The sequence below is a fragment of the Crocodylus porosus genome, unplaced genomic scaffold (genome assembly GCF_001723895.1).
Source record: "Crocodylus porosus isolate Cpor-Errol unplaced genomic scaffold, CroPor_comp1, whole genome shotgun sequence".
Lineage (NCBI taxonomy): Eukaryota > Metazoa > Chordata > Crocodylia > Crocodylidae > Crocodylus > Crocodylus porosus.
The window spans coordinates 169,212,843-169,229,762 of NW_017728906.1; the positions used below are offsets into that span (position 1 = coordinate 169,212,843).

Genomic DNA, 16,920 nt, shown 5'->3' on the forward strand with positions numbered 1-16,920 from the left:
ATTTCACAGTCAGGGCGGCTAGGGTCTGGAACCAACTTCCAAGGGATGTGGTGCAGGCTCCTACCCTGGGAGTTTTTAAGAGGAGGTTAGATGAACACCTTGCTCAGGTCGTTTGACCCCAGTACGCTTTCCTGCCATGGCAGGGGGTCAGACTAGATGATCTGTTCAGGTCCCTTCCGACCCTAGAAACTATGAAACTATGAAATGCCTAACTCCTAAAATCATTATAGAACACGATGGACTCATTGAATTACAAAGATCGGTTCGGTCTAAGAAGAAACTAGAAAAATCTCTAAAATAACAGCAGCTTCTCTATTGACAAAGCTGTCCACTTCATCTTTTTGGTTTTGCTTACTATGTCAGAACACAATAATGGAAGTGGGTCCCGGGGCAATTTAGCTCAGTCCTCTGTATCTGCAGGTGATTATTTGTCCAAGGACCCGTAAGACAAATTGGCTTGAGAAGGACACCACAATGCCTGCAATGAAAGGAAACTAAGTTAAAACCTGCTTGATGATCCTAAAAGAGAATCATGTCCTGAACTGAAGAATGCGGCAAAATATTCCCAGTGGTCCCTGCCACCCTGACCTCCTTCCAGAGCTCAAATCCATTAGTTAGTTTGACTCTGTGTATGAGCTAGACCTTCCAGACAGACACCTGTAATGCTTCTAAGCACCATTAAGAGTACCAGCATATTCCATTTCCACCTTTAACTGTAGTTCATGTCCAGTGTTTCAGAGCAGCGGTTCTCAAACTTTTTTGTACCAGGACCCATTTGTAAATATTGGTGGCCAGTCCTGACCCAGTGCCCCTCAGTCCCGACCCAGTGCCCCGCCCCCACTGTGAGGCCACAAGGGTGGCGGGACGGGATGAACCAAGCAGCCCCTGGCAGGTTGGAACTCTGTCAGCCTGCAAGGGAAAAGCCACGTTTTTCTGCATTTTTCTCCTTTAAAGGAGAAACCATTTTTTACATTTGTTTGTAACCCTTTCATATATTTTTGCAACTGACTTTTGTTTCACAACTCATGGGTTGTGAAACGCTGTTTTAGAGGAGAGTAAAAAACAAAGAAAAGAAAAAATTAAAAGCAGGTACCAGTAATTTATTGACATTGAAAAAATTTTTTCCTGATCCCTACAAGTGACTGGCAAAAGCCCTGAGTAAATGGGGGCTGCAGAGGTGTACAGACAATCCACCCTTGCTGTTTCTGCCTGGGGAAGGGAGGGGAAAGTAAAACTGCAGATTGCCCAACCCTCTAATGCACCCATGGCTTATTTTGAAGTATGTTATGATTTTTACACATTTCCAAACTTGTTACATTTGGGAACGTTTCAACTATTATGTCTGTCCACACTCAGAGTTTTCACCTGTAAAATTCCCTAAGTTTAAATTAGAGTTCAGCTTCTTTACATGTCCAGAACTGCAGCCATCGTGATAGAGCCGAGCACACCAGCATCTGTCTTGTGCTTAAGTGTATTTATAATGGGCAAACTATGGATCTCCACCTAAATTCCCTTAAGGGCCTGATCCAGGTGGGATGCTCTAAGCATGAACCTTGTACTGAGTCTTGAATGCAGCACAGAACATAGTGGCCACATAAATGGGTGGTGTCACTGGTACCTGTCTTTTATATAACAGCCTAGAGCAGGGAAGCCACAAGTGGCATGGACAGACTTTGTGTGTGGAATGTGGCACACTGGGTGGGGGGGACAGACAGCACAGTGCCAATAGGGCAGGGACCAGAAAGCTGAGTATCAGTTCTGGCAGGGATCACAGGACAGGAAGAAGAAAGCAGGCAGCAGCTGGGTCAGGGGAGTACAAGGCAGGGAGCAGAAAGCTAAGCAGCAGATCAGGTAAGAGAAAGGGGTCAGAATGCGACCCCGGGAAGCTGCAAGTGCTAATGTGTAGCATGCTTGCCAAAAGAGGCTGGCCCCACTGGCCCAAAGATAAGAGCATTTACTCAGCTTGAGGAGGTTCAAATGCACATCTGGACCACAGCTGAGAGTACTAAAATATATTACAAATCAGTAACAATGAAAACAAAAATAAAATAATGTAAGAAGAACTAGATAGTGTAAAAGCTTTTTGCAGATTTGATAAAGGGTGGTAATATTGTATATAAATAGTCATGAAAAAGTTATTTGCATAGTAGTTCTTTCATTTTTTGCCTTCATTCACACTGTAAGAAAAATCATATATAAGGTGTTACTGTATTGTTTATACTGCAAGAATTCAATAAATAGAGGAGTGTAAGTTTGGGACAGAGCAGTTTTATTATTTTGTGTTACTCACTCTCCTTCCTTTGGAGGTTTTCAAAAAGAGATTAAATGAGAGGCATCTGTTTGGAAAAGTTTAAGAAGAACACATCCTGCATTTGTAGACATGGTGGGACTTCATGACTCTGGAGGTCCTTGCATCCCTAAAATTCAACAACTCAGCTCATTGTCTAACTGAACATTTAAATCCTTGAGCAGAGTGGTGTCCTTACTAATTACCTTTGGCTATGTTACTAAACGTTCCTTGTTTGTTTATCTTGCCTGAAAACTCTTGCCCCTTAACACTTACCATGATTACTAGAACTTACGTCTCTTGTTTTCTCCACTCTCGAGTGTCAGGGATGGGGAACATGTGGCCCGCAGGCCGGATCTGGTCAGCCGGGGATTCCATTTCCCAGCCACCTCTGCCCGCATGGCTTGTGCCAGTCTCCCTGAAGATCCCAGCCTCAGCTGTACCAGCAGCACATGCAGCAGAGCAGCAAAGGGGTTTGTTCCAGAGCTTCTGGGAATGTGGGACAGAGGCAGCTTGCTCTGGAGCCAGGGCAGAGCTGCGATTTGTAGCCTGCACACTCCGGGCAGGGGCATGCATGCAGGGGATCGTGGCTCTGCCCTGGCTCCTTGCAGTAGTAACAGTCTGTATGGAGTCAGGGCAGAGCCACAATCCCCTAAATGTGTGCCCCTGCCTGAAGTGTGCAGGCTACAGATCGTGGCTCCAGAGCAAGCTGCTCCCTTCCCACATTCCTAGCAGCTCCGGAGCAGCCCCCTGCACTGCTCTGCTGCGCAGCTAAGGTCTCCATGGAGACTAGCGGAAGCCACGCAGGCAGGGGCAGCTGGGAAAGGGAATCCTTGGCTCATAGGCGGCTCAGAGGTTCCCCATCCCTGCTTTAGGTCATTGCTACTATAGTCCTCTCCTGTGCTTCCATTTTGCCATCCTCTCCTCAGGTTCCATGATTAACTTCCTATGTTTCACCATATCAGTTTTGAAGTCCCTGTTATTAGTTCAAGGTTCTACAAAAAAAAATCATTCCCACTTACAACCTTTGTTGCTATTTCCATATCCTATTCCCTATGTTCCCTTCAGTCTCTACTTTTAGCTTCTTTCTTTCATATCTTCCCAATTTTGGCTTCATCTTTTGTATCACCCTGCCTTCAATGGTTAGAGTAATTTTTCAACTATTGTGCACTAAGTACTGCAACTCTTCCCTTCAAATCTCTCCATATACCATTTATTTTAAGTAACTTTACTTTCAGTAGCATAATGAAGCATGAGCTGGGTGCTGCCTGAACAAGGGGGGAGTCACTGCAATGGAGCTAGGAGGCCATTTCACCCTTTGGTTCCAGTCGCTCCCTGCACACTCCCTGCATGAAATTGTTCCTTCTTGAATGCTTCATACAGGCCCTTTTGTATATGGAAAGGCATGAACTTTTCCAAGTACTTGTCCACATTTCCCACTTGGTACCCCAAAAATGGATACTTCTGGCTTGTGTTTCTCTCCTTCTCCAAGAAAACACAGACCTCAAGAATGTCAACCTTAGGAATTAAACAGTAACCTTTGTGATTTTCATTTTAGCATGAACAGCGCGTGCCCCCGGCAGCTTTGGCGGTATGGCTGCCCTGGCGGGAGCTTGGCAGGAGTGGTGGGAGCCCAGTGGCAGGGGGTGGGGAGCTCCCGCAGATGCTGCTGGCACTGCGGCTGGGGGGGTGTTGACAAGTGCCAATCACGGGTTGGTGACCACCCGCAGGCGCCGCCGGCACTGGCAGTGGCGGCCGGCGGCAATCAGGGACTGCCCACAGATGCTGCCAGCAGTGCCGGCAGCGGGGTGGCGAGCAGCGACCACCTGTAGGCGCTGCTGACCATGTTGGCAATGCCTTTTTGCAGGGGGGCACCTCCACACACAGGAGTGCATGTGCACTAGCATGCACCCCCTATACATCGCCCCTGCATTTCAGTTTTGCCATTAAAAAGGCCTCAGGCTCTGAAAGAAAGTTTTAATCTTTTTTTTTGTAATTGTGGATTAAGGTCATTGGACTTTTTCACTGGACTGAATGATATACCTGGGCCTATAGTTCTCTTGCTAGTATCTGGGACATCAGCGAGGGCTTCATTAATATTTCATTTTCCATGATCAGAGCCTTGGGAGGCTCCTTTTGCTCCCCAAATCAGAAGTTCAAAATGGTGTTTACAGGATTCTTTGTCATAGATATAATAGTAAATGACTAACTGCAAACTGGCAACATGAAAGCTCAAGGATCAAAATGGGTAGGTGTTTTTGCAAAGTGTATATAGTTCATACAATTCTTGTTCTAGGGAGGGAAGCTACATATCTTAACTCTAACAAGTTCCAGCACACGATACTACCATGAACCAAATGGCAGTAAAGATTAGTGGGTGCATCTACACAAACAATTGAAGCAATGCAATAAATTCCAGTTAGCACTGGAATCAGCTGCTCCCAGGTGCAATGTTTGCAAATGCACCGAGGACTACATCAGTTTGTGCTGGGGTGGGGCATCCCCAGGTTGGCAGCAGGCTCAGGAGATCAGCTCCAAGATCCAGGTGGTGGCATCAAGGCTGTCTGGAGCACAAGTGTGCTGAAGTGCAGTCATGCTGCAGGCAGCCTCTGCCAGCTGAAGTCATCGTCTACACATCCATTTTGTTGCACTTAATTACTCTGAGTACTATCCTCAACTGTACTATCTCATGGCCAAGTTAATTTAATGTGCCCTAATACTGGCATACAGGTAGATTAGGCAACTGCATAGTACAGCGCACATATAGATGTATCCAGTGACACACATTTGGTGCTGGTTGCATGATGACCAGGGATCTTGGTTTTCCCTGTTAAAAAAATTGCAAATTCTCTGATAAAAAAAATCACAAACTGTGATAACACCCCCAAAATCCGTGATTAAAATGAAAAGTTCTCCCACAGCCACCCTGGCCCTGCTGGTGCCCCTCACTCCTCCCCCACAACCCACCCAGTCCTGCTGGTGCCCCTCACTCTCTTCCCACAGCCTCCTGGTCTTGCTGGTATCTCTCACTCCCCTCCCCACAAACCCCCCAGCCCTGCTGGTGCCCCTCACCCCCCACCCAGAGCCTGTTCTGCTGCTCCCCCAGCCCTGCCAGAGGGGACTCCCAGCTGCCAGGGCTACAGGGCCAGGAACTGGGGGCTGCAGCTCCCTGTGCCTGGCAGGAGGTGGCTGCTGCAACAGAGTGGAGCCCAGCTCCCTCCCCTGCTGCCTGGCCACTGCAGGCTTAGATGGGAACTGCTCCCCACGACTGATCGCACTCATAGGGGGCAGCGGGAAACCAGTGCCCTCCAGGTCTGGGCAGGGGCTATGTGCTGCCCACTTAAGGCTCATGCTTCCTACCCTGCTGCTCTCCCCTAGAGCCTCCACAGTCCAGCCTGTCTGACCCAACACCGTAAACAGCAGTGGAGCTGTGCAGGAAGCTGCCCTCCACTGTGAGCTCTCTGCTCCCCTGGCAAGGCGTCCGCTGCTTGTGCAGCTGCAGTGCGGGTGGTGGCACAGGGTTGCATACAGAGGACATGGGCAGCATGAAGCTCGCAGTGGCAGGAAGCTTCGTGTGCAGCTGCACTGTTCCCTGTAGTGCCGGGTTGTACATCCTGGGCTGCAGAGGCCCAGGGGGAAGGCAACTGGGCAGGGAGCATAAGCCTGAAGTAGGCATCATGCAGCCCTTGCCCCACACACAGATTTTGGGGGCATGGGTTCCCCTTTCCCCCAGGAGTACATGTAGCAGCAGGGAGCAAACCCCCCACACCCAAGCCCACCCTGCCCCCACCCCATGTACAGATCTGGGGAGCATGGGTCCCCCCTCCCCACCTGGTAATGCGTGTAGCTGAGGGAAGCTGGCCTAGCCCCCTTTCAACCTGGCCTAGCCCCCTTTCAACCCCCGGACAAGCTGTCCACGGCCCTGTTCTGCTCCTCAATGGGGCCCTCGGCCATGTGTTGTCGCCCCAGGTCCCAAGCCCCAGGCACTGCCTGGCTGGGCAATAGCCCCAGCTCCAGCCCTGCTCAACCCCCCTACTATGGGAGCCTCCATCCCCCTGGAACCCTCCCCCACTTACCTGCAGGAGCTGTTCTCCAAGCTCCCTGGGGCCATGTGAATGTACATGCACATGGCACCCCCTGCCTCACCACCCTCCTTCCGCTCCCTCCAGCTCTCTGCAGCTGGAACTCTACAAACCTGAAAAGGGCTCATTGCAAAATTGCTAAATCTGCAGGTGTCTCTGGTAAAATGAGAAATCTGTATTTGCCTCTGGTAAAAGGTAAAATCCATGGTTTACTACATTTTTTCGATGGGAAACAGAAAAGCCAGATCCCTGATGATGACTGCTGTCTTATCTCAATTCAAAGGGGGACAGCCAAACTTCTTTGGCCTGATTGAGGAGACGTTGATTAGTGCAGAAGGTTGTTTACCTTTTACCTGAAATTAAAAAAATACTGAAAAACAAGTCAGCTAATCCTGGTGCAAGATACCTACTTAAACTGAAAGAATGCCAGTCTTTTATCATAGGGATAAAACAGAGGATCAATCTGGCCCTCTGTTGAAATATCATCAATATACTTATTGAAGAGCGACTCATCTAATCCATTCCATTTATCCAAAATTAGCTACTCTTCTTGTGAATAGTGCACTGGTGATACTGGTATCAGCACTACTGACTATAACAATGTAGACTAAAATCTGGAGGTCAGTGAAGCATCTGTGTTAAGGAAGGACACTACCATAAAAAACTGAGCTATCTATAGAACTATAGTTTTCTATGGGGTATCAATGGTAACAACAGTAATATTGAAGTTGATGCTGTCTTCAAAATTTGTTGCCTTGAACAGGGTATTCACAGAATCCTGTATAGCAAAAGTGTCAAACTCATCCAGCCATGGAGACCAGATGAGTTTCCCAGATCTGGAGAGTGGGGCCAGTTGGCAAGCTGGATCTAAAGGGCAGGGTTGCATTGTTTGGTTTATGAAGCAAGAAATTTGGCTGTGGCAGTGTTAATGGCTATGGCTGTACAAGTTGCATAAATTAACACTACTACCTGTTGCCAAATTTCTGGCCCTGCAAGCTGGATCCAGAGCAGAGCGCTGTAACATCTGACCCACAGGGCTGGAAATTTGGCAGCAAGATGGCTTATGGACAGAGCAGAGCAATTAATGCAGCACTCATTCAGCCTCACACCAAACTTCTGGACCCATGGGGAGCTCCATGAGCTGCATAACATGGCTCTGCAGGCCATATCTTTGACACCCCCACTATATGGAAATTCCTAAGAATTGCTGGCAAGGTATTTGGATGAGATCCATTCAGAGTGCCTATATCTACATCCAGTAAAGACATGAACTAGGGTCTTATGGGGTGAATGCCACAATGATATCTAGTCCAGAAGCAGTCTATGTTTTCTAGAATATTCTAGATGGAGACTGGTGAAGACTGACTACAGATTCAAGCAATGTGCAGACTGAACCAATAAAAAGATATGAGAATGTGTTGCAAGTAGCTGTAAATGAAGGACCTCCACTTAGGCATGGAGATAAGATTGTGATACTACAGTGGTGATTAGCCAAATGTATTGCTACTGAAACTTGTAGCTTCAGTAGAGTTTGACAATGGTAAACCTGAAGCTAATATGTAAAAGAAGGTATAAAGCAGAAGCAGAAATATACTTCTTTTCTGCTCATTAATTACTGGGAAGGAAAATCCTCTCTTTCTTCTCTCCCTTGTTCCTGAAAACTTCATTAGGGATCTTATCTGCTGCAGCCAATGACTTAGTGGTGGTTGGTGCCAAGGCCATTATTATAGATGTATATGTGGCCAACATTTCTGTATAAAGACAGATCATACAAGGGCCTACACTGCCGACTTAGCCAGCACCACCAAGCAAAAGATTCAGTGACAGAGAAACACAAAACTGGGCCTGCCAAGAAGAAACTGGGGTAACAAGATAGATACATCTTTAGTCCTTTAGTGGAAGATACTGGAAGAGAGGCTGGTCTTGTTGCTCCTGAGGGAACAGCCAGGATGGTACTTTGTAGATTCCTGAGAAGCCAAATATACCTGAAGCAGCTAAAGACTTTTCCTTCAGGCACAGTAAACCACAGAAATAGATCTCTTACCTTGGGCATAATCACCACACAGGAGTCCCTGTCGACTCTGGCCCTGTCCCTGTGTTTGCCTTAGACAAGTGGGTCCTTAACTATAGTAACAGTACATTGGACTAAAAACTTGCATTCAGTCAATCATTATTTTCCATTTCAATTATTGCAACATTCTCTACTATGGACCCCCCCAAAATGCCCACATTTCCTCCTATCCAGTCAGTACATATTCTTATGTTAAATTAAGCTTCTTTTCTACTATTTTGGCTTTTTATTTTGGCTCTCTCTTTGAATCCTTCCATTGGTTCTCCCTCCACCAGCAAATCAAATTCAAACTTTTTGTCACTGTTATCAAAACCCCATTATTACTCTCCTTCCTTCCTTTTCTGCTAATCTCTTGTCTCATGGCCCCACTACTGCCTCTGATCTATTACTCAAATCAGATTTATCATTTTTAGGCATGTCTCTGCCTTCTTCCATGTTACCTCATGAATAGTTCATCTACATGTTCTCTACCAGCTCCACATTTTTTATTAATATTATGGCAATAATGAACAAACTGGACAATTAAAAAAACCCTAAAAATACTGTTTAAGAAACATTCAATTAATGGGATCAAAGGTGAAAGAATGAATCACTACAATGGCTCTCTTGAATGAGACAGTTACGCCACTGAACTGATTAATAAATTAACAATTAAATTAACAAATGAACCACAAGAGGATGAATTAGTTCCACAATCATTAAACCTGGCACTGAATCAATTAAGCATCGATTGGCATTACACCAGAAAGGCAGAGAAGTAGTTAAACATAAACAGTTAATTTAAAAATAGGTCAATGAGAACTGATTAATTATCAATTAGTTTAACAAGGTATCTGTGAGAGGGCAAGCCAATTCAGCAATGATAACCATGAAAATTAAACTAGTATGCAATTAACCAGTATCACCTTACTTTTTTTAATGAATTAATTTAATAAGCTTACACTTTCTGATTGTTTTCAAAAAGAACAACTAAGGGGTTTTCTGGTTCCAGTTCTAATCAAATACTATTTGATTAGGTTAGGCTTTGGAGCCTCACCTCCAAACCCAATATATATATATATAGAAATGCAAATCTAAATTCTCAATTTTATTTCTCCTAATCATCTAGGTTTTGATTTCTCTAGATGCGAATAGCCTTTCTCCTTTATTGACTGGCTATCATATAAGGGTATAAAAATACATTCATATAAAACTGTAACTCATGCAAATCAGTACCAAAATTAAACATCATTTATCTTTAGCTTTTTGTTGACAACAGACACCCTAGATGAGTAAACCTAATTTAGGGAAACACTTCAAGACATGCCATGAAAACCTCAAAATACTGTGGGTTCATGACAGACTTGAGGCATGCCTTTTGAAGTATTTAAGGAGCCTTAAGGAGTTTTGCTGGAAATCTAGAGGTAAGAGTTCAAAACTGATGACACACACTGAAAACTGCTCCCAATAACCCCAACTCTAAATTGTTACTGGGTCATTTGTCTGGAAGTAGCCCAAATATTCAGACTCAGTGTTAACTGCAGAAACTGATGTGCTTCAAGCAGGCTAAGCCAATGGACTACCTAGGCTTGGGGAAACCTCAGACTTCTTTGTCTTTGGACTGTCACAAAACCTGGGGACCCTGACAATTTCTACTACCCACCACACTATACACACACAATATATTACCTAATCTAACACGAATGACTAACTAGGGCTTTAATAAAAAAAAAGCTATACTTTCCAAAGGTCTACAGAAATTCACATCTGCCTGTTGCTTTATTTGGAACAAACTGACGTGGCAGAGGGCACCACACTATCTCTAAAAGCCTTGTTCTTAGAAGATTTGAGAACACAGAGAGTGAACAACATACTTTGAGCACTCTGTTAACACAGTTTTCACCACGTGGCCTACTTGGTGAATTCTATCAGTAAGAATATGCAACAGACACTTAAAATAACTGTTCACTATAAACACACACAATACAGGCCTTAGTGGTAGGCATGTACTGCATAGCACCATATATATTCTTTCATTTTAAAAGATGACACACAATTTTACAAATTTACAGAAAAATACAAGTGACGGAGGAATCACTTAATCTACCATTGAACCTAGCTATCTCTGAAATTTAGCAAATAGTTAATTAACAGCAGATGGAATGTCAGTATTAGGGAACTTATACTGCTCCAGAATTAAGCTAAAAAGAATATAATTATTCAAAATTAAATTTGCCGAGAATATTGACTTAAGTATCTAACATGAAAAAGATAAAGGATGGATACACTAGAACACGTATACAAGAACATTTGTCACAGAAGAAACAGTCCTTGTCTGACATCACAGTTGACATGCTCAAAGGAAATTTACAAAAAACCTTTCAAAGAAAAGCTTGGGAACAAAAAATAATTAGCCTGTTGGACACAGAGAACCAGAGACTTAATTAACATCATAGTTGCTGGCCTTAGTTTTTGTCAGTAGGTGCTTGAAGATGTAAAAAATGGCACTTTAAACTCAGCACATTCCTGTGCCAAGTTCTGCACATGCCCAGAAGAGACAGTGTGTTACTTCAACCAGTTCTGTAGCACCTGTAAAGATTGGGTACTTTAGTGGGGCTTTTTTGGCACTTGTATCTTAGAGCTGATTGTATCAGTGTAACTGCTGGGCCATGAACAGGCACTCTCGGGCAGCTTTCGCTCAAGTGATAGGTGTCAAGCGCCTCACAGGTTCGTTATCTCGCCTGAGCCAATGTCTTTCGCCCGAGTCTTCAACCCCACGCTTGCCTGCCACAACCTGTTGGACCACAGTGTTCGGGGTTGTCCTTCGGGTGTGCTCATAGGCCCGTGGTTCACCCGGCAGTTACTCACGGGGATCCACCATCCCTGCACCCCGGCCTCATGCCTCCTATGGAGAGATGTCTGTCTAGCAGCTGCCTCCTTGGGGCGGGGGGTGGGGGAAGAGGCACACACGACTGCAGCCTCGTATTCCTAGGCCCGCCTAGCCATCACCCTTCCTTTGAGGGAAAACCTAAGGACAGAACCAAACCCTCTGGGACTCTGTCCCAGCCTCACTACCTGGGGACCCACTTCCCCTCCTGTACACCTGTAACCTAGAAAGAACCAAAAAAACCCACCTCAACAAAATCACTGGGCAACCTGCCCCTCTGGCTTCCCTTCTGCCCTCCCTAGGTCTCTAAGGGGATCGGGTAGTCTTTTCCCTCCCGTCGCCTCAGTGTCTGCTCTCCTGCCTGCTCAATGACCCAACTGGGTCTGGTGGCGATATCCGCCCCAACAGCAACCCCTCCAGGGTTCTCCCGGAGTCTTCTTCTCCCTGATAGGACTTCTTCAGTGCCCCATCATCCCCGCAGTCCCACCTGCAGTCCGCTTCGTCTCCCTGGCTCGCTCTGGCGATGTCCTAGGACGGCGTTCCAGACGCTCCCTCGCCATCCCGTGTGAGTTGTCATCGAGGGGCTCCACCTCATTCTGCCTGTACTTGCTTCAGTTGGCTCTGACCCTTGGGTCCCATGAGGAGTGACTTCTCTGCTGCTGGCATCACCAGCAGTTCTCCTCCCTGACCCTCTGCCACCTCTCCAGCGTGTGCCGCCATTTTTATTCTTGCCGGCCAGTGTTTAACACTGACATCACTGGCTGGCCGCAGCTGGATAAACAAGCGGCTGATGAGCCGTATGGGCTCTTCCTTCCGCCCCTCGTGCGCTGTGCTCTGAGCTGCCGGTGAGTATTCCTCATTACGTTGTTTCCCGGGACAATCAGCTTTAGCTGAAAGAGCCAAACAGCCCCACTGAAGTTCCTGATCTTTACAGATGCTGCAGAGCCGGGTTGAAGCGCTTTTTTTTTTTTTTTGTCTCAGCCATGACTTGTACATTTTTTTTGGTGGGTGCTTGAGCCCCAGAGCACCCACAGAGTCAGTGCCTATGGTTAATGTAGACAATGATTTCCATTATAATCTACCTCATACCTGTTAATATCTGTACTTCATAGATGAGAACAGTCCTCCTGAATAGCTTTGATTCAGGAGGCCCTTGCCCTGATCAGCCAATTGAGGCACAGAGCTTGGGAAAGAGACCCCTCCCTAACTAAGCGGCAATTCCCCACCCAAGTAGGGACTCCCTGCTAGCTGCCCCACTGGTGGGACAGCTCCTGCCTGGGCCCTGGCTGTACGAGAAAGCCAATCCCAGTGCTGCTCAGCTCCCAACTGCTGTGGGGAGCCAGGAGCCCTACAGCACTGGGGCGGCAGAGAGGGACCCAGTCCCCACGCCAATCAGCTCTTGGCTCCTGGGGGAGCCGGGAGCTGAGCAGCACCAGGACCAGGCCCCCTAGTGATGTGTCTGACTGGGAGCAAATTTCCTCTTGGTCAGCCTCTACAAAAGTCCGTTTAGTTTAGTACCTATATTTACAGGTACTAGCTGACTGTGAAAGAGCTGTAGGGGGGAGACTCTTTCTCAGACCCATGCCCCAATCCATAGATTAGGCATGGGGCTGGGAAGCAACTGCCCCAGAGGCAGGACAGCTTTCCCCACCCTCCAGAGACCAGGCCCTAACTCTCGTACCACTCTGCCAGCCCAAAAGCGCCTGGAGCTCCCCTTGGCTGCTGTAGGGAGTGCAGCATGGATGGAACAGCTCTGCACTGAACTGTTTCCCTCAGGAACAAATTTGCTGTCAACAGCAGCACATGTTCTTGTTCCCCTGTGCAGTAAGGTTTCTGGGTATTACTTGCACATGTAGACATGCCCACCGTGTTCAATAAAAGAATTGCCCACAAAAATCCTTGCTTCTTGCATTTTTCCTGTACCATAACTGCTATAACCTCATCCCAACCTGATCCCAACACTGGCATGATTTTTTTAAAATGGTTGTCAGAGGTCAGGATCTAGAATTCATCTTTCATTCAATCACATTAGTGTACATTAAATAGGAATACAAACATATAGGTATACATAAAATGCTGTAGCATTTTGAACCCAAATAAAATGATATTACTAGAAACAGATGACTGTTTTAAGAAGAAAACTATGAAATGCAATGTACTTTCCACCACTCAATTTTCATCCATGAAATATTTTTCATGTTACAGGTGACCCTGGCCATTCACAGGGGATACGTTACTGTGATCCCCGCAAGTGGAGAAATCCACGAATAGGGGTGTTTCACCACATTTACGGTGTCCGGGGGTGGGGCATGGCTCCAGCGGTGACAGCAGGAGCACAACAGCAGTGGTGGGAACCCGGTGACAGCAAGCGTGGAACTCCCAAGGATCTCTGGTAAGTGTTTAAAGTATATTTAAAATGCCAGTTTGGCATTCGCAAATATTTGAAACTGCAAATGCCGAACACACGAGGATTTCCTGTATTAGCATTTGCTTGCTCTTTACAAAATAGCTTTCTTAACTGTCTGCAGAAATTAGTATTAGCTAAAACTGGCAACTGATGAAAATCTGTTTGTGCACCTCTTAAAACATTTATTAAAATGGCACCACATAACCTGATGTAATTCTAAATTAACAGCCTTTTACTTTTAATGTAGGTCACTGCTTTGAATTTAACTAAAGTTGTTGGTATTCCAATATCATTTTTGTTTTCTCCCTTATATGATTAGAAGTTATTCATGGTGGTTCCTTTTTACTCCCTACTATCTATTCCCAGGCCCTGTGCCATAGCAGGAGAGATGCACCAGTTATTTCAAAGTCTTCTGAGTCCTAATAGCCTGTGCACCTGCAGCTCGCAGGTGCTCTTCACTTTTCAGGATCAAACACCAACTTCAGGACACTCAGCAGCAGGCTCCTCAGTATGAAAAATGTATTCTCATGGTCCTGAACAGAATGTGATAATGAAAGATGGACATTAAGACTATCCCACTGGGGAAAAAAGGTAAGTCATTAAAGGCTAATACTTGGGAGGTAGACACCAAAAGGTCAAGCAATGGCACCTAAGTCAGTTACTTCCCAAGGCACTGAAAGTCCAATGTGTTTGAGAAGCAACTTATTTTGCTTTCATCCAAATAAAAGAGCTTACTATAAACATACACAGGTGCCCCATATGTCTGATAAGCATCCAATGAAATAGACACTGGTTTCAGAAGGTGTCACTTGGTAAATGGGTTCTTGGTTTCACTACAAAAATGAATAACAAAAGAAAGCAGGGGAAAAGGGTAATAGTTTACAGAAAAAGTAGGGATCTTAAGGAACCCATTCTGAACTGGATTTAACGTTTAGTCTGTGCCAAGAATGCATTCACACTGTACTCTATGGACACATTCACAGCTAAAAGTAAGAGACTTATTGGAAAATAACTGTAAATATGAGAGAAATGAAAAAGATGCTACAAAATTAAGTTATTTGACATTACATAAAGTAATTCATAATGCAACATAGTACTGTTATTTTTACAAGCAAGCAAACGGGACTTTATTGAAATAGAGCTATATACAACTTTTTTTTTTCAAATTAAAGCATTAATTTTAAGTCTTCAAATAAATTCCAGTGATACAATTTTAAAATAGAATAGTATCAGCTGAAATGTCATGCAGAACAAATAAGAGGAACTGAAAAAAGTAATCACAGGTTTACTGCGGACCATGTGCTGTCTCTTTGTGCATGGTCTATACATTAAAACACACCAAAAGACCTTTCAGAACTTACCTCGGAAATCTAAATGGATGAAAACTACTGAATTAACTCCAACACTCTCCTCTCCTACAACAGGCAGTCTAACTTTTCGACCACTTTGAAGCTGGAGTGGAAGATATTTTAGGCCTGGCCAAATATCATTGGAAGAAAATCTGTTCACATGTTGGGCCATATTTTACATTCCACTCCCTTGCATTGCAATATAGACACAGCTAATTTTAATCTGTGACATACACAGTGAAGACTACAGTTAAAATTATTTAGGCAACAACTCTAACTCATTGCAACAAACTTACTGTGCCAGCTTAAGACATTATCCAATGAATATAATAAAAGGCCAAACTTGCTAGATATAGGAAACCAATTTCCCAGTAATTTTAATGAAAGTTAGGAATATTCCCAAATATGACAAATAAGGTCACAAAGATATTAAAATATTAGCTGTCCATTGTAACTATTGCCAAACTGGTTAAAAGATGTTTGTATTGTCTTCTGGATGTAATATAAAATTTTCTTGTGAAAAACTAATAGCAATCTGTTACATAAAATCCTAATTTTAATAAATGTTAACATTATTCTGCTTAAAAGTACTGTGTAATCCATAAATAATAGAATTACAACAGCAATAAAATAATTAAAATGTGATATGTTAGTATAATTATTTATAATCATCACCATATTAAACATAATTAACCTTACCATAAGGCTAATAGTTTTTCTTTACCCAGCAAACAGAAATACGTACATCCAAAACTTTGCTTTAAACAAAATAAGGGTAAAGGTTCAGGCACTAAAATATATATACTTAGAGATTAAAATGATGCTACTTAGAGAATACATGTTTCTATGGTGTAATTTTATCTCTAGATCTTAAAATGTAGAAACAAGGCTCCTAGCTTTTACTGCTTGTATTTGGCTGATTATGTAAATATTATCCTTATAAGACTCTATTTTCTTTGATACTTTAGATAAAATTCTGTGCTAGTAATCATCTATATTTTAAAAATACATTCAAGCACGCAAATGAAAGATTTATAGAAAACTAAACCTTTATAAATATTTGCTATGTGAACCATTGCAATCATTAACTGTATGTTTAGACAATTTTATTTCTTAAAGTACTCTCCTTCTATTGGTCTAACGGTGCATTTTCACTGTGGTCTGCTTTAGCCGATGAAACTCCTATCAGATACCCAACAGCTGCAGATCATAAATTTAGGACTGACACAGCTCCAGCTAATCACTGGGTTATGAGACACTTACTTCCTTTTATGAGTTCTTTGCCTATTAATCTTTTATCAGCTTCTGTATGCACACACTGCAGAAGTTTGTTTCCGCACAGAAAACTAAATTAGCAATATATGACATAAACATACATATTTTTAAATCTAATATGTCTAAATAAACTCCTTAATTTACAAAAAATTTAAATGTATTGTTTTGTTTCCTTGCTATTAAGACTTTGCTTAATTGACAATCCTACCTGAATCTTAAATGAAAAAGAAGCCTCTAATTAACTTGATTCTTGTAAATAGCTCTGAAGGATTTGGCATATTCATTGAAACAGTAATAATTTGAGATTTGTGCCTAACAATTTCTTTCAAATATGGCTGCCAACACATTGTGAAAAAAACAAAAAAAAAAACCCCAAACAAACAAGAAATACCACAGATTTTCTAAATGACCAACAGGATAAATATGTTCATTTTGCCTTGTGTCACAGGATCACGTAGGTGTCCTGTGTCTAGAAAAGGGTTAAGGACAGCTGCCAATCACCAGGGCAGCTCAGCTGCCGGTTGCTGGGGCAACCGTGTTGGTCAGGTGGCCAGAAGGAGGCAGGGCCAGACCTTTATAAACA

The 16,920-nt window shown here is 43.9% G+C and overlaps 1 protein-coding gene across 2 annotated transcripts in view; it reads right to left on the bottom strand.

Moving 5' to 3' along the window:
- SGCG (sarcoglycan gamma) overlaps positions 1-16,920 on the bottom strand; it is a 234,021-nt gene that overhangs the window by 191,647 nt on the left and 25,454 nt on the right. Inside the window, exon 1 of one of the 2 annotated variants that reach the window (XM_019530179.1) lies at positions 15,075-15,159. The exons of the other annotated variant lie outside the window; for it this stretch is intronic. The gene's annotated coding sequence lies outside the window, so the exon portion shown is untranslated. Of the gene's footprint in view, positions 1-15,074; positions 15,160-16,920 lie in introns of those variants that run through there. 2 annotated transcript variants of the gene reach the window in all.